The 13,556-nt window shown below is 28.9% G+C and overlaps 1 protein-coding gene across 1 annotated transcript in view; it reads left to right on the top strand.

The window, feature by feature from the left end:
* The first annotated feature begins 3,960 nt into the window (after positions 1 to 3,960).
* The window catches only part of LOC107446984 (glycine receptor subunit alpha-2), a 53,505-nt gene continuing 43,909 nt past the window's right edge, over positions 3,961 to 13,556 (top strand). Inside the window, exon 1 of the mRNA XM_071187284.1 lies at positions 3,961 to 4,019. The gene's annotated coding sequence lies outside the window, so the exon portion shown is untranslated. The remainder of the gene's footprint in view (positions 4,020 to 13,556) is intronic.

Here is a 13,556-nt window from a genome sequence, read left to right as displayed (position 1 = left end):
ATAATAGTTGAAAAAGTTTTGAATTGTAAGGTGTAAAATTTTTACACCATTTTAAAGAATGTAATTTTGCATGGCAAAATACAAAATTTGGGCGAAATCGGATGATCAGTTCCTTTGAAATCACATTTTAAGCCATCTTTTTTTTTTTTTTTTTAAATTAATATATTTTTGGGGTACTCTTACAGTAGTTAACGTCATTTTTTCAACTAGGGGTTTGGTCCCCGTTTATTTCTTTCACTCATTTCGCCATAGTGTTCTTAAATTCAGCTCTTATACTTTACGTAATATATATTTTTTACAACCGTCATTGAACAGCCGACTCAATTTTGGGTTTACGACTACTAATGTTCAGCTCGTCGCCTTGTAATTTTGAGCCAATCCAGAAGACAAGGAAATTCCTGGATCAGTACCCCCAGAGGCATTATTTGTTATGGGAACATGGAGGAATTTGTGACTCGACAGATTTAACGCGGGGAGTCTTCGGCTGACTTGGGATCGAACCCACAAACTCTTGGACATGGGCCCAGTGCCCTACTAACCAGGCTATCCCGGCCTCACGTAAAATATATAAGCGGTTTCAGTCGTAGCTCGCCCACACCAGGAACTGATTGCTAGTTCTTTTCAGATTGCTTTGTGACCTTCTAACTTTAACCCGCTCACTCATTTTGCTTTAATCTTGTTTAATATGTTTCTTTCAATGTTTAATACATTTGTGGGTTCATCTCCCTCTGCTCGCCTGAAATTACTTGCGCAGTTCTTTTCAGATTGCTTCGTGAATCTTCGTTTGCTCAGCATTGTTGAATGTCCAATCTTTTACACTTTATTTTCTATTGCACTCGATTTTAAATATATTAAAGGCTGATGCAGTTATTTTTTAACGGATTCGAGGTCGCTTTTTGCTTGCTTTTTTCATTTCTCCAGTCGCGACGAGTTGCCAAAAAATCGTCAAAAATCAACACAGTGATATATAATATTCGTTCTTGCTCGCAGATTTAAGCCAGAAAACTGAAAACCCATTATAAGTTTAACACATTTTATTCGTTTGTTTAGTTTTGCATTTTAACTATTGTGAAAATATATCATAAAAATGACAAATAATTTGGCGTACAATGTTTGAAATATGCAAAAGAGGGCTAAATATGTGAGAATTAATTTTCACCGATTCCACAACTAATTTCAATGAAAAAATCAAATTATGATTTGTGAACGTGTTTCAAATTACCGTACTTTAATTCGTCTCTGTTTCTCCTTCAATAAAACAATTTTGGTGTTTCGAATATGATTTGTCTGATCTAGATAAAGATTTAGTTTATTCCCCGTTTAATTGTTAATTCGCGACGACCTTCAATCATTAAATTTTTTGTCTTCATTTTTTAGAAAGATTGTAATATGTTATATTAAAGGTGGTCATTAGCACTTTGTATTTTTAGAAAAATGTTCTCATATGTGAATTATAAAAAAAGTTTTTTATGTGTTTCCCTCTTTTCTCTAAAGCTCGCCCCAGATGACAGATAGAAAGATGATGACTGAACGCATGGAGCGTTTTAAGCCTCATAACCCAGATAAACTCTTTTTTTATTTTAAACCCTCCTTTAATCTTATTACCTTAATAGTGATTGGTCAAAATTTAAAAACGCTTTCTTAATTATTAATCTGTGAGCCTAAATCGATACAATTTTTTACAAGGAATTAAAATAAATTATGCATTAAATGTCAGAACATTTATATAATGTGGCTATAGTTTTTAACTATATTTAAAAGTTAGTCCTTTAAAAAAATTGAAAGGTGTTCCGCTATTACCGATCTTAGTATAAATTTTTAGATTTCATGCTAAAAATTAAGGTTAAAAACGTTTGGAGACCGCAAATAAATTTTTCAGAGATGAAAAATGTTATAGAAATCTAACGAAACATCAAAACCATTTTGATTCCTGGAAAGAATAGAGAGGAGTTGAAAGGTGATTACTAAAAGTAAGTTTCATAAAGCAATCAAACTGATTTCGAAGTTTTTCATCTTCTCACCGGTGATTTGGATAGTATTTATCGCTTTGCATCGAAAATGCGCTTATCGTTTTTACGCATTTGACTTCATGACTTTTTCTAACAATTATATACAGTTAATATTCCATTACTATTATTTTTTTTTTGTATATTGTTTGTTTCGAATAATACTTGTCGTATACCTATTCCTACCACAGCCGGTCATTTTACCGGGAGAACATTTATTGCTTTATAAGGTTATCGGATCAGAAATTACAATGTAATGCGTGTTCAGCGTATTGTATTCAATTAGTTGCACCTTTCTGCAAAGACTGCTGCGTAGTTATTTCAATCAGAATAACTGTGAATTCAAATTTCAAAAAAGTGCCTAAAATATTAGCTAGGCATTTTTGTATAAGGAAAAGTGACAAAAACTAAATGTTTTGGTTAGTAGCTTATATTTTATTTTGATAGCTTTACTTCATTTCTAACTTTACTGTTAATTTTTACCCAGAAAAATGTCGAAACTATCAAGACAGCACAAGTTCTTAGAAGAAATAATATTAATTATAAGAATTATAATTTTTATATATTCTTATAATTATAAGAATTATAGATATAATAATAATTAGAAGAAATATGTTTGCTGAAAATGTACAATGAACTTGTATACGTAAAAAATGCGTTGAGCAATGAATTCTTATTCTTTGTGTTTGTGATTCATAAAAATTGGCATATACAATTTTGTTTAATTATAATAAAAAATTTTTAGTTTATTTCCTTCCTAACATCCATATTTTATACATTCAATTAAGAAACATAAACTTCGATCATTTGACCGGCTATGGGAGAAATAGGTATAGATTAAGTGTTGGCATGTTTAGTGTTAAAGCTAGGATTAAAACTTATTAATAAGTACAACAACATATAAACATACTGTGCGCAAAATAAAAAACTGACCATCCTGAATAACTTTTGATCTATTTATCGGATCGTCACGTTCTATGACTCAATCTTAATGATTCAAGGGAGTGACCCCAAATATGCTGATTAATTAGTGCAAACGATAATTGAAGTTACGTGAACATGAAAACATACTTCCTCTGAATAAACATACCTTTTTTTCGATGGATTCAGATTTCTGACTCCCAATATACAAGGGGTAGTCACAATCTAGGAAATATGGTCCAAATAGTTTGGTCAGGAAAGCGATCCAACGTTTAGACCCTTTAATATGTCAGTCTTACTTTTTGCGTACTTCGTCATAGCTCCAGAACTTTTTAAGTGAATTAAATTTTTTTTGCATACAATTAAAAAATTCTTTTATACAAAGAGAATTTCACGTAAAATATAATTTTTAGTAAATATTTATTACTTATTAAATTATATTAAATATTTATTACGAATTATAATTCTTATATATTCTTATAATAATAATAAGTGTAGAAATAATAATAATTAGAAGAAATATGTTTGCGAAAAATGTACAATGGAAACACCCTGTATATGTAAAAAATGCGTTGAGCAATGAATTCTTATTCTTTGTGTTTGTAATACATAAAAATGTTTTTTGCTAGTTTATTTCCTTCCTTAACATCCATATTTCATACATTCAATTAAGAAACATAAAGTCCTGTCATTTGACCGGTTATGGTAGAAACAGGTATAGATTAATCCCTAATAACTATCTTTATTTCATCCCTGACAGAAATTTAAAAAAATATTATTGCTATACACCTTCTAATAAAAAGTTTCAAACATAGCAAATGGTTCCGTTTTCAGGGATAAAATTTCAACTCTTTTTCGAATCAAATATTTGAATGAAGCATAATGGGAAATATAATTATGAAGAGATAAAAGATTCTTAGAACTGAAGAAGATGGTATCCATAGTGACGTGGTTTGCGCATGAATAGGGGTGGGTACTGAGATTCGCTGACTTCTCAACTTTTTACTTTTGCTGTGTAAAAAGATATCTTCGTACTGAGGGAAAAGTGGAGGAATATCTATTCAAGGGAAAGCTATGAAAACAGCCATTGCGGTGAGAATTGAAATTTTAAAGTTTTAACCAAAAATTAAAATGTTGATAGAAATAATTTTTTCTTAAAGTTTTTAGTTAATTGAACTCGCGTAGAACTTAATTAATTAACAAAATTGTCAAGTTCAGGCAAAAGTTTGTGAGGAAAAATTATTATTAAGAAGAAGTTTTAGAACTATATTATTGTTTTAAGAATTTTTATTTCATTTTTTTTTTCAATTATTATAACTTATTGTTTATCAATTATGAAAACAAAGTTATTATTTGACTTCTTTATATATTTGTCAAAAATAAGTGAGGTAGTTGTCAACCTTCTTCAAAATTAAAGATTTTGAATTTTTAACCAAAATTTGTTTTGTAAATAATGTCTATAGAAATTTTTTTTTCTTGAAGTTATTAGTTAATTGAATTCACTAAGAACTTAATTAAAAATATCAAATTTAAGCAAAAGTTTGTGAGAAAATATTATTATTATGAAGTTTTAGGGCTGTATTATGGGATTTTTTTTTTCATTTTTTTCAATCATTATAATTTAATATTTTCAAATAATGAAAAAAAGTTACAATTTTAATGGTTTATATATTTGTCAGAAAATAGTAGGATAGTTATCCCACTGCCCTTAAAAATTAAAGATACCGTAGAGTTCTTTTATTTATATGGATCTCTAATGTGATAAAAATGGTAAGTTACTTACTTTAAAGCTGTTTTTATTCAAACAAAATATCAATTAATTTTTTTTAATTATTTCATAAAAATGATTTCTTTTAATTTGTAATATTTTCTTACATATTGCAGGATATTTCTATAATTCACTTTTTCCCACTTCAAAATTCACAAAATTTGCGGGTTTCAAAAAATAAGATATATGCCTTAATACTATCTAAAACACTGCTACTTCAATCGAATTTCCGACATTTCTTTTTTTTCTTCTTTTTCATTGCAATTAAAAATTCCAAATAACGATGGTTAAACCAATTGTATTTTTCAATATGCTTTTTATAGTAAAGTTCGTAATTCTGTAACCTAATTGGTTTGTAGTTAAAAATTTAAGGTTTCTCAAATTGTAATTACAATTTTATTGGAAATTAAAAACTTCCTCATCTGAATTACGTAATATTCCAGTTTAAGAGATAATCTAAAAATTAAAAAAATAAATTAATTAACGGCAGTTTTTTTCAACAATGCTATATCTTAATGATTCCTTAAGTATCGCAACTAATTAATGCAGACGATAATCTAAATAAACATACTTTCCCTAAACATACCATTTGTTTTAAACAGATATTTGACTGGCAAAATGTGAACCGATATCTGAAAATTATGGTGTCGATAGCGAGCTGAAACATCTAAAGCTTAATAACTCTAATTATAAAAATACTCTTTTTAATAACATTTGCTGTCATTTAAAATTACGTTGTTTAAGATGATGCAAAAATTTAATACTTGATAAAATCATTTTTTGAATGAAATAATCATTTCATGAATGAAATATTTCTGAAATTCTGCATTTTCATGAAATTCTTTGAACTGCGTATTCAAAATAGCAAAAGCGGAACCAAATGAATATATAATGAAATACATGAATATATCACCAAACCAAATGAATATATAATAAATAATCTTGCCTTGAAGAATTATCTGGGCTTTAGAATGGACAAATGACTTAAATATTTTAAAAGTTATACTTTTTCGAAAATCGCCAATTTAGCGACATTTTTCCACCTGGATGAAAATTATCAAAATCACTGCCTTATTCTCAGTTTTTGCAGGTAGTGCAGTATTGGAGTAAGTTTCTAAATATTAAAAATTTAGACCTCAAGCACTTTTCATTTTTGAAAAATTGTGACTTTTCTCCACATTGGCATTTTGCGCCATTTTCAAAATAAGCGCTGGCGTTAGATAAGCTAAACATCTAACAGTCATGAGTAACAGTTGCAAACTCACAGCAGCTATGAAAATAGCCTATTATTCGTAAAATATTTCATATTACGACAGAGCTTTTGAAAAACAACCACTTTTTTTCTTAATCGGAAACTAATATTACGTTTAAGGGCTAAATTTAAACGGTTTATTTATAGACTTGGAATAAAAATTCTATTGTTATGAGTATTGAATTCAAAAGCACAATTCTTCATTTTACGAGTATTTTAATTGTCGCAATTTATTATCTGAAATAGAACGAAAAATCGTTTGAAATTAATTCTTTTCCATTGGTACTACAAACGGGATTTTTATAATTATATTATTTTTCTCACAATGGAAAAAATTCCTCTGATTCTTTAAAACTTTTTTGCCAAAACTTACATCTTCCATAATTTACCTATATCTATCTCAACTACTGATGTGAAACGGAAATGATGTTTCATAATAAAAAACTGTACTGTTTGCGAGTTAGACTTCGTATACCTTCTTTTTAGTATAAATGTATATGTATGTAGTACTTTTATTGATCTTCATAAAAACACCATTAAAAATAACAATTAATAATTTGATTTGGATTAATACGGGTGCACAAATTAAATAAAATTAATATTTTAACAATAGTAAAAATATTTTAGTTTCGTATAACAAAAAACCTTGCCTTTTGCAAGAAATAAGTCTTTATCACAATCGCAATAAATTTGTTCTATAACAAACAACTATTCAAATTTATTTAAAGAATAAAAAATTCAATTTTGTGGATCGGTGATTTCAAAATTTCAGAACTTAGTTAATGTCGTTTTTTAAATCCTTCAAACTATATATTTATTAAAAAAAACATAAAACAGTTAGGTGGTTTAACAGAACTATTTCTGAAATATAAATGTCTTAAGAAGTCAATTACCTATTCAAAGTTTCATTTTAAACCACTTTTTTTAGTTAAAAAACAACAACATAAAACTGTTAAATGGTTTGACAAAACAATTTCTGATTATCTTTTTAATGTAAGTGATGTAAAAAGTCATTTCTTTATTGAAAGTTGTATTTTAAATCCCTAAAAACATATTTTTTATTAAAAAAACATCCGTTCACTCAAACAGTATGCTCTCCAGAGTGTCAGCAAAGTTATTTTACAATCGCAATTTATAACTTTCAGCCCAGTTCCAACCTGAGAAGTCATCATATTTTATGACATGGCACGCTTATTTGCGAGCACATGATAAAACGTGTTGAAATTTATTATAGCAATATTTTCTGTTAGATCATGCTAATGGAAAACTAACTAACTCAGTGGCGCGACAGCCCATTAAGAGGGCCAAGGCCGACTGTGCCCATCTCAGTTTTCTTGACCTTGGGCTCTGGGGTGCAGGAGCATATGTTCCGGTCAGGTGGTCAGCCGAACGCGGAACCCCCAGTGTTAGTTCCCAAGCTTGCTTGGTACTCATTTTATCGACCCACTGAAGGGTGAAAGGATGCCTGAAGGGCTGAAGGGAAGCCTGAAGGGAAGGGAAGCCAGAAGCCTGAAGGGATGAAAGGCTGAGTCGGCCTTGCCCGGCCCAAGGATCGAACCAAGGACCTGTGGCACGACAGCGCGAAGCGCTACCGCTCAGCCACCGGGTAGTATACTTTTCGTAAATTTAAAGAAAAGTATACTTTTTGTAAATTTAAAAGAAAAATTTACTTTGATTTGTTACTTCATATTAATTATTCATATTTTAGAATTTAAGTAAATAAACTATTAAATGCTACATTTAATGTCTGACGTGGTGGAAAAGTTAAAATTATTTTATTTTAGTCATAAATATTTTATTATTTGTATTAAAACCACCTCAATATTATCTGCGTCTTTAGAAGCAGTGAACATGCCAAAAAAACATGTTCTTAATTGTTAAAGATGGGTCACTATAGATGTAGTATCAGGGGCCTATAGGGAGGCACATATGGTCTATCCCTCTAAAATACATGGGTGATTCTTTGGAAACATGACCATGCGGACCAAAAAAAATTCTTCAAATTTAAAGTCTTCAAAATAATCTAAATTTTTTTATATGCTTATTTAGTTGTATTTATTAATATCTTACAGATAGCAGTGTAGTTTATTGACGTTTGATCAAAAAAAAACAGAAAGTCACCTAATCTTGAATGGCAGGAAAATGACATATTAGCTTAGAAGTTTAAAAAACAGTCATTTTAAGTTAATAGTAAGTAACTCAACTTAAGCCTTTATGTTAGATGGACCATGAATTGCTTAAATTAATTCTTTTTATCCACTGTAGAAAGAATCAAAAATGTTTTTGATGCTGATATGTACAGAATAAAATTGCGTATAATAATCAATCATTAAATAAATAAATAACTTTGATTACATTCAAGCATATTACAATCATACATAATCTTGGTATAAAGTTAATATTTGCTTTCCCTCCTTACAGTATACTGTTTAAAAAAATTTCTGGTAACACATATCCGGGCATTCATAAGCCAGGATAATGACAAATTTGCCATTTTATAGCATTTAACTTTACTTTCATTTAACATTTTGGCCTAAAACGTTTACATTTCGCAGAAAACAACAGGATTTCTTGAAATAACTCAGATAAATCTATGTCGTTTATGTTATTAATGATTTCAAGAAGACAGGAAAATGACAACATAAAAACCTACTCACCTTGAAAAAATTTTTTGAAATAGATTTTGAACCAGAAAGTTGGTTCTTTAATCATGCAACAAGACATGTTCAGATAAGATGGTATCTAATCAATCTATTAGCATAAGATATTGATTGCTGGGGCTATGTATTTTGATTATAAATCACTAAATAAAAGTAGCTAGGAAAATGACAGATTTTCATGTGACAAACAAATTATTGACAGAAAAAATTATTTTAAATGAAGTTTTTGTAAATAATACCCTCTGCGTATATTCTAGAAATGCTTACAATGGTTGAGATTAAAATAAAATAGATATTGAAAAATTTATGCGAAGTTTTGAGGCTAGTTATTATTGGAAATATTGTTTGTGACATACCAGAAACATGACATTTTGAAATTCAATAAAATTTTATAAATATACAAAACAGTCAATACTAGTACAAGGTCATTTTAAAATGCTAACAGTAATGCTATTAAATTTTTAAAAAAAAGTTCTTTTAGTAGTATAGTATTAGATCTTGGAGCAAAAGACTGTAAATTGTCATATTCCTTGAGAATCACCCACATACATTATACATAAGAGAAGAAGGCTAGCTTTCATCGACCTAATGCAAGCCGGTCTCCAAAGGATTGGTATGGACCCTGTGAGTAAAGGGAAAAGCAACATTTAGGGGCACAGTAGCAGAGGAACTTGTGAAACAGGGGTTGAGGAGGAGAAAGAATGTTTTATTTATAAATTTTTTTATTTATGGTTGGTCTGTTGCAGTATTTTTGCACTATTTTTTAAATTACTACACTATTTATCGCCATGTTTCTTTGAAAATTCACTTTAATCATCCACGTTATTTATATCTGTTAGCATATAGCATATTAATCTCACATTAGCATATTAATCTTACATTATTAGCATATTTATCTTACATTAAAATTACAGATTAACATTATTAGCATATTAATCTTACTGATCTCGAAGTTTTACTTTCACATAAAAAAGTTTTATGAAGCAACAAATCAGTTTAGATAATTTTACAACCTTTGTTTGATTTTTAAGGTAACATTAAAATTATTTTTAAATGAGTAATTACTTTAAACAAATGACATCTATATGACTGCATAGTAAAGTTTTTATAAATTTATGCACTTTAGTTACTATTAGTTCAAATTTATCTTTCAAAATAGTAACCAAATCATCATATACTTTGAAAATGTGCATGTTAAAAGAAAATTATAAAATCATTTTGAAGAAAATAACGCTGCTTCGGAGTTTTATAAACATATTATTTAGTTCTTTTATGAGCTAGTAAAAAACATATAAGATGTAAAGCTGAGTTTCATGAGATTTTTCTTTCCTTTTTTTTTGTGATAGCAAGTCGGCACGAGCAGCAGACAATTCCCTTTCCTATGACAGTGGCCAGTCAATTAGTATAAGGTTACCCAACATAGAAGTAGGGGAGTTAGGAGGACGAGTTTTCAATTTGACAGCTTTGAATTATCATTATCGCGGAGTCGTAGTGCACGAAAAAATTGCTCAATTCTTTCTGTAGGTTCGAAGTGAAATGAAAGCGCCTATCTCAAATAGTAGCCCTTAGGAAAATTTGCCGTAGGCAAAACCCCATAGAAATATCCTATGGCATTTTTTATGGCAAATTTTACCATAAGCAAAACCCCGTAGGAATATCCTATGGCATTTTTTTACATGGCAAATTTTTGCTATAAAACTAAGATGTGCTACAGCTTAAGACGAAATATTTTTCCATAGGCTATGGTACACCTATTGCCATGCAGCTATGGCAACATTTCTCGTTGATATTTTACCATACATCAAAAAATAGTTTTTTACAAGAATCTTTCGCAATGGATATTAAAAATGCAAAACTTAATAATTGTAGAATAAATACACTACCGGTCAAAAGTTTGCGAAAATTTTGAAATCTGCAAAGAAAAGGTCTAAATTCAAATGTTCATAGGACTGCGAAAAATCATTCAAATGGCATGAAAATTTGATATGTTTTAAAGTGAACCCTCTACTGTTAGTTACATATGATCAAATTGCAATACTTTGTTTTTTTGGAACTGAATCCAGCTTTTCATCACGGATTGTTTTTATGGTGAAAAAAGTTGTTAAGTTTGAACACTTGCCAAACTTGCAAAAAATATTTTTTGTACTTTCTGTTAATAGAAAATAGTTATTTGAACAGTTCTATGTAAGCCCTCAAAATTTCAAATCGATTCGATTTTTTTTGACGAAGTTATAGAATTTTGAAAAACATGTGTACTTCTCTCGATTTTTGAGCATTCCACATATGCAGTCTTCTGGTCTATACATCTTCTATCAAAGAACTTTTTAATTTTTATGTTTCTATATTTTCAAATAATTAATATTTATCATAAAACAAATACTCTTATTCATTATTGTAATTATTATTGTTTATATTTATTGTTTATATTTATTGCTTACCTGTATTAGTTTTGTTGTGATATTTTTACTTTATATTAAATTAAATTAAAAAGTTATAACAATAATTACATAAATAATTCTAAAAAAATAATAACAATAGTATAAAAAATTTGCATTTTTATTAAACTATTTTATTTACAACAGGTCAAATATTTAACATATTCTTATTCGTATTTTGTAATTAAATAAATTAACATTTAAATCTTAGATTCCTCGAACCATCCACCTTTTGCTTTTATTATAGCCTTACATATGCATAGCATTCGTTCTAATAAACCATTAATCACTTCAAGTGATATAGAGTTCCATTCCTGTTGTAAAATGTCCCATAACTGACTTCGATTCAAATATCAGAGCATCGTTTGCAAGAACAAACAAATTTTAGATGAAATGTGACATCTATGAGATATTGTTTTAATTATATTCATAATAAGTTCCTTGTAGTAACAATAATTACAATAATAAATAAGAATATTTGTTTTATAATCAATATTAATTATTTGAAAATATAGAAAACATTAAAATTAAAAAGTTCTTTGGTCGAAGATGTATAGACCAAAGGACCGCAAATGTGGAATGCTTAAAAATCGAGAAAAGTACACATGTTTTTCAAAATTCTATAACTTCGTCAAAAAAAATCAAATCGATTTGAAATTTTGAGGACTTACATAGAACTGTTCAAATAACTATTTTCTATTAACAGAAAGTACAAAAAATTTTTTTTGCAAGTTTGGCAAGTGTTCAAACTTAACAACTTTTTTCACCATAGAAACAACTCATGATGAAAAGGTGGATTCAGTTCGCAAAAAACAAAGTATTGCAATTTGATCATATGTAACTAACTGTAAAGAGTTCACATTAGAACATATCAAATTTTCATGCCATTTGAATGATTTTTCGCAGTTCTATGAACATTTGAATTTAGAACTTTTTTTTGGAGATTTCAAAATTTTCGCAAACTTTTGACCGGTAGTGTATATATCCAGAAAGCTTTTTTTTTTTTTAAATTTCCTTGATAAACTTCCCCTGTTTCATATGCAGAATCCTTTCTGAATGCTGTTCTTATTCAAATAAATTTTAAACGGTTAGTACTAACCGTTAGAAAATGGGTCCGGTGGTCGGAGCGAGTGGGGAAAATATTGGTTAGGTTGATTAGGAACAAAATATATTGAGTACAGGCGGGGTATTAAAAAACGTTAATTTGATTGATTGGCATCATAATTAGTTAGATAAGCGTCATATATTAGAGGAACCTAAAAGAAAGCGAATTTAAATATTGGTCCGATGGTCGGAGCAAGTATGAAAAATTTTTAAGTGTTGATATGTGATACTAAGCTAAAAATTAAACAGACTACTAAAACAGTAAAATACTATGAAAACTCTAAAGATAAAGAGTGGGGCCGGTGGTCGAAGCGAAATTATTTTAAAATAGACCAAACAGGACAAAAGCCGAATATATAACGGTGCAACCAGTGGTGGCATGTGAGCAAAATTTTATCGATAAAAAAGATGGTATTAGACTATGAAAAGCTAAGAATAGAAAACAGGCTAAATTAGTTGATCCTCTACTAGTGAGGGATATAAAACTCAGAAAATTTATGTTGAGTTGTGTTAAGAACAGTTAGAAAAGAGAACGCAATATAGAAACATTGGTAAATACAAAACATGTTTAAGGCATGATTAAAATTGGTAAAATTAATAATTGCTATTGACACTTGGTCAGGGATAGCAAATAAAAATTAATTGGGTATGGGAATCGCTATGACGAAAATGTTGTAAACTTAAGGAAAGATTAAATTGTTAAAAGCATTTTTGGTTACAGCAGCAGATGATATGGCCAGGGACTGTCCCGTTGATGATATTGAAGCAAAACAATTGTCAATCAGTAATCTAGTTAAGTGATGACCCTAAGCTATGTATAGATATGTAACAGGACATTGTGCAAATATATGTGGATACTTAAGAAATATTAGTTGTAAGATAGTAAAACACAGAGATATGATAAAAAAAATGGCAATAAAAAACTAAACACAAAATAAAAATATAAAGCCCTAACATAAGTAAGATAATGTAAAAAAGCATTGCAAGAACCTAAGTGGAATTAAAATCAGAAACTAATGAGAATGTAAACACTGACTTTGATATTGATATATGACAGCAATAAAATGAAATTGTCACTGAACAAGTTAAAAGAATTTAAAAAATTTAATTATTAAAGAAATGATGGATCTGGCGTGATGATAAGCTCTTAACTGCGTTTTTCATCATAAAGATTGTTTACAAATTGCATGGGGAATAGAACACCATTAATAATGGAAAAGTGATGTGACTTTAAAAATTTATATAAAATCAGAGGGAGGGGATGGAATAAAAAAAAAGATGTCGTTTAATCAGAAACAGTTGGGCGAAAGAAATATAAAAATTTTAGATAAAAATATAAACAGCAAGATATTAATTAAAGTGTACAAAGTCAGCGTTAACAAATGGCAAAATTTAACTTAGCGAAAACCT

The sequence above is a fragment of the Parasteatoda tepidariorum genome, chromosome X1 (assembly GCF_043381705.1).
Source record: "Parasteatoda tepidariorum isolate YZ-2023 chromosome X1, CAS_Ptep_4.0, whole genome shotgun sequence".
Lineage (NCBI taxonomy): Eukaryota > Metazoa > Arthropoda > Arachnida > Araneae > Theridiidae > Parasteatoda > Parasteatoda tepidariorum.
The sequence above is the reverse complement of the archived record's forward strand: the minus strand, read 5'-3'. Positions and strand labels throughout refer to the sequence as shown.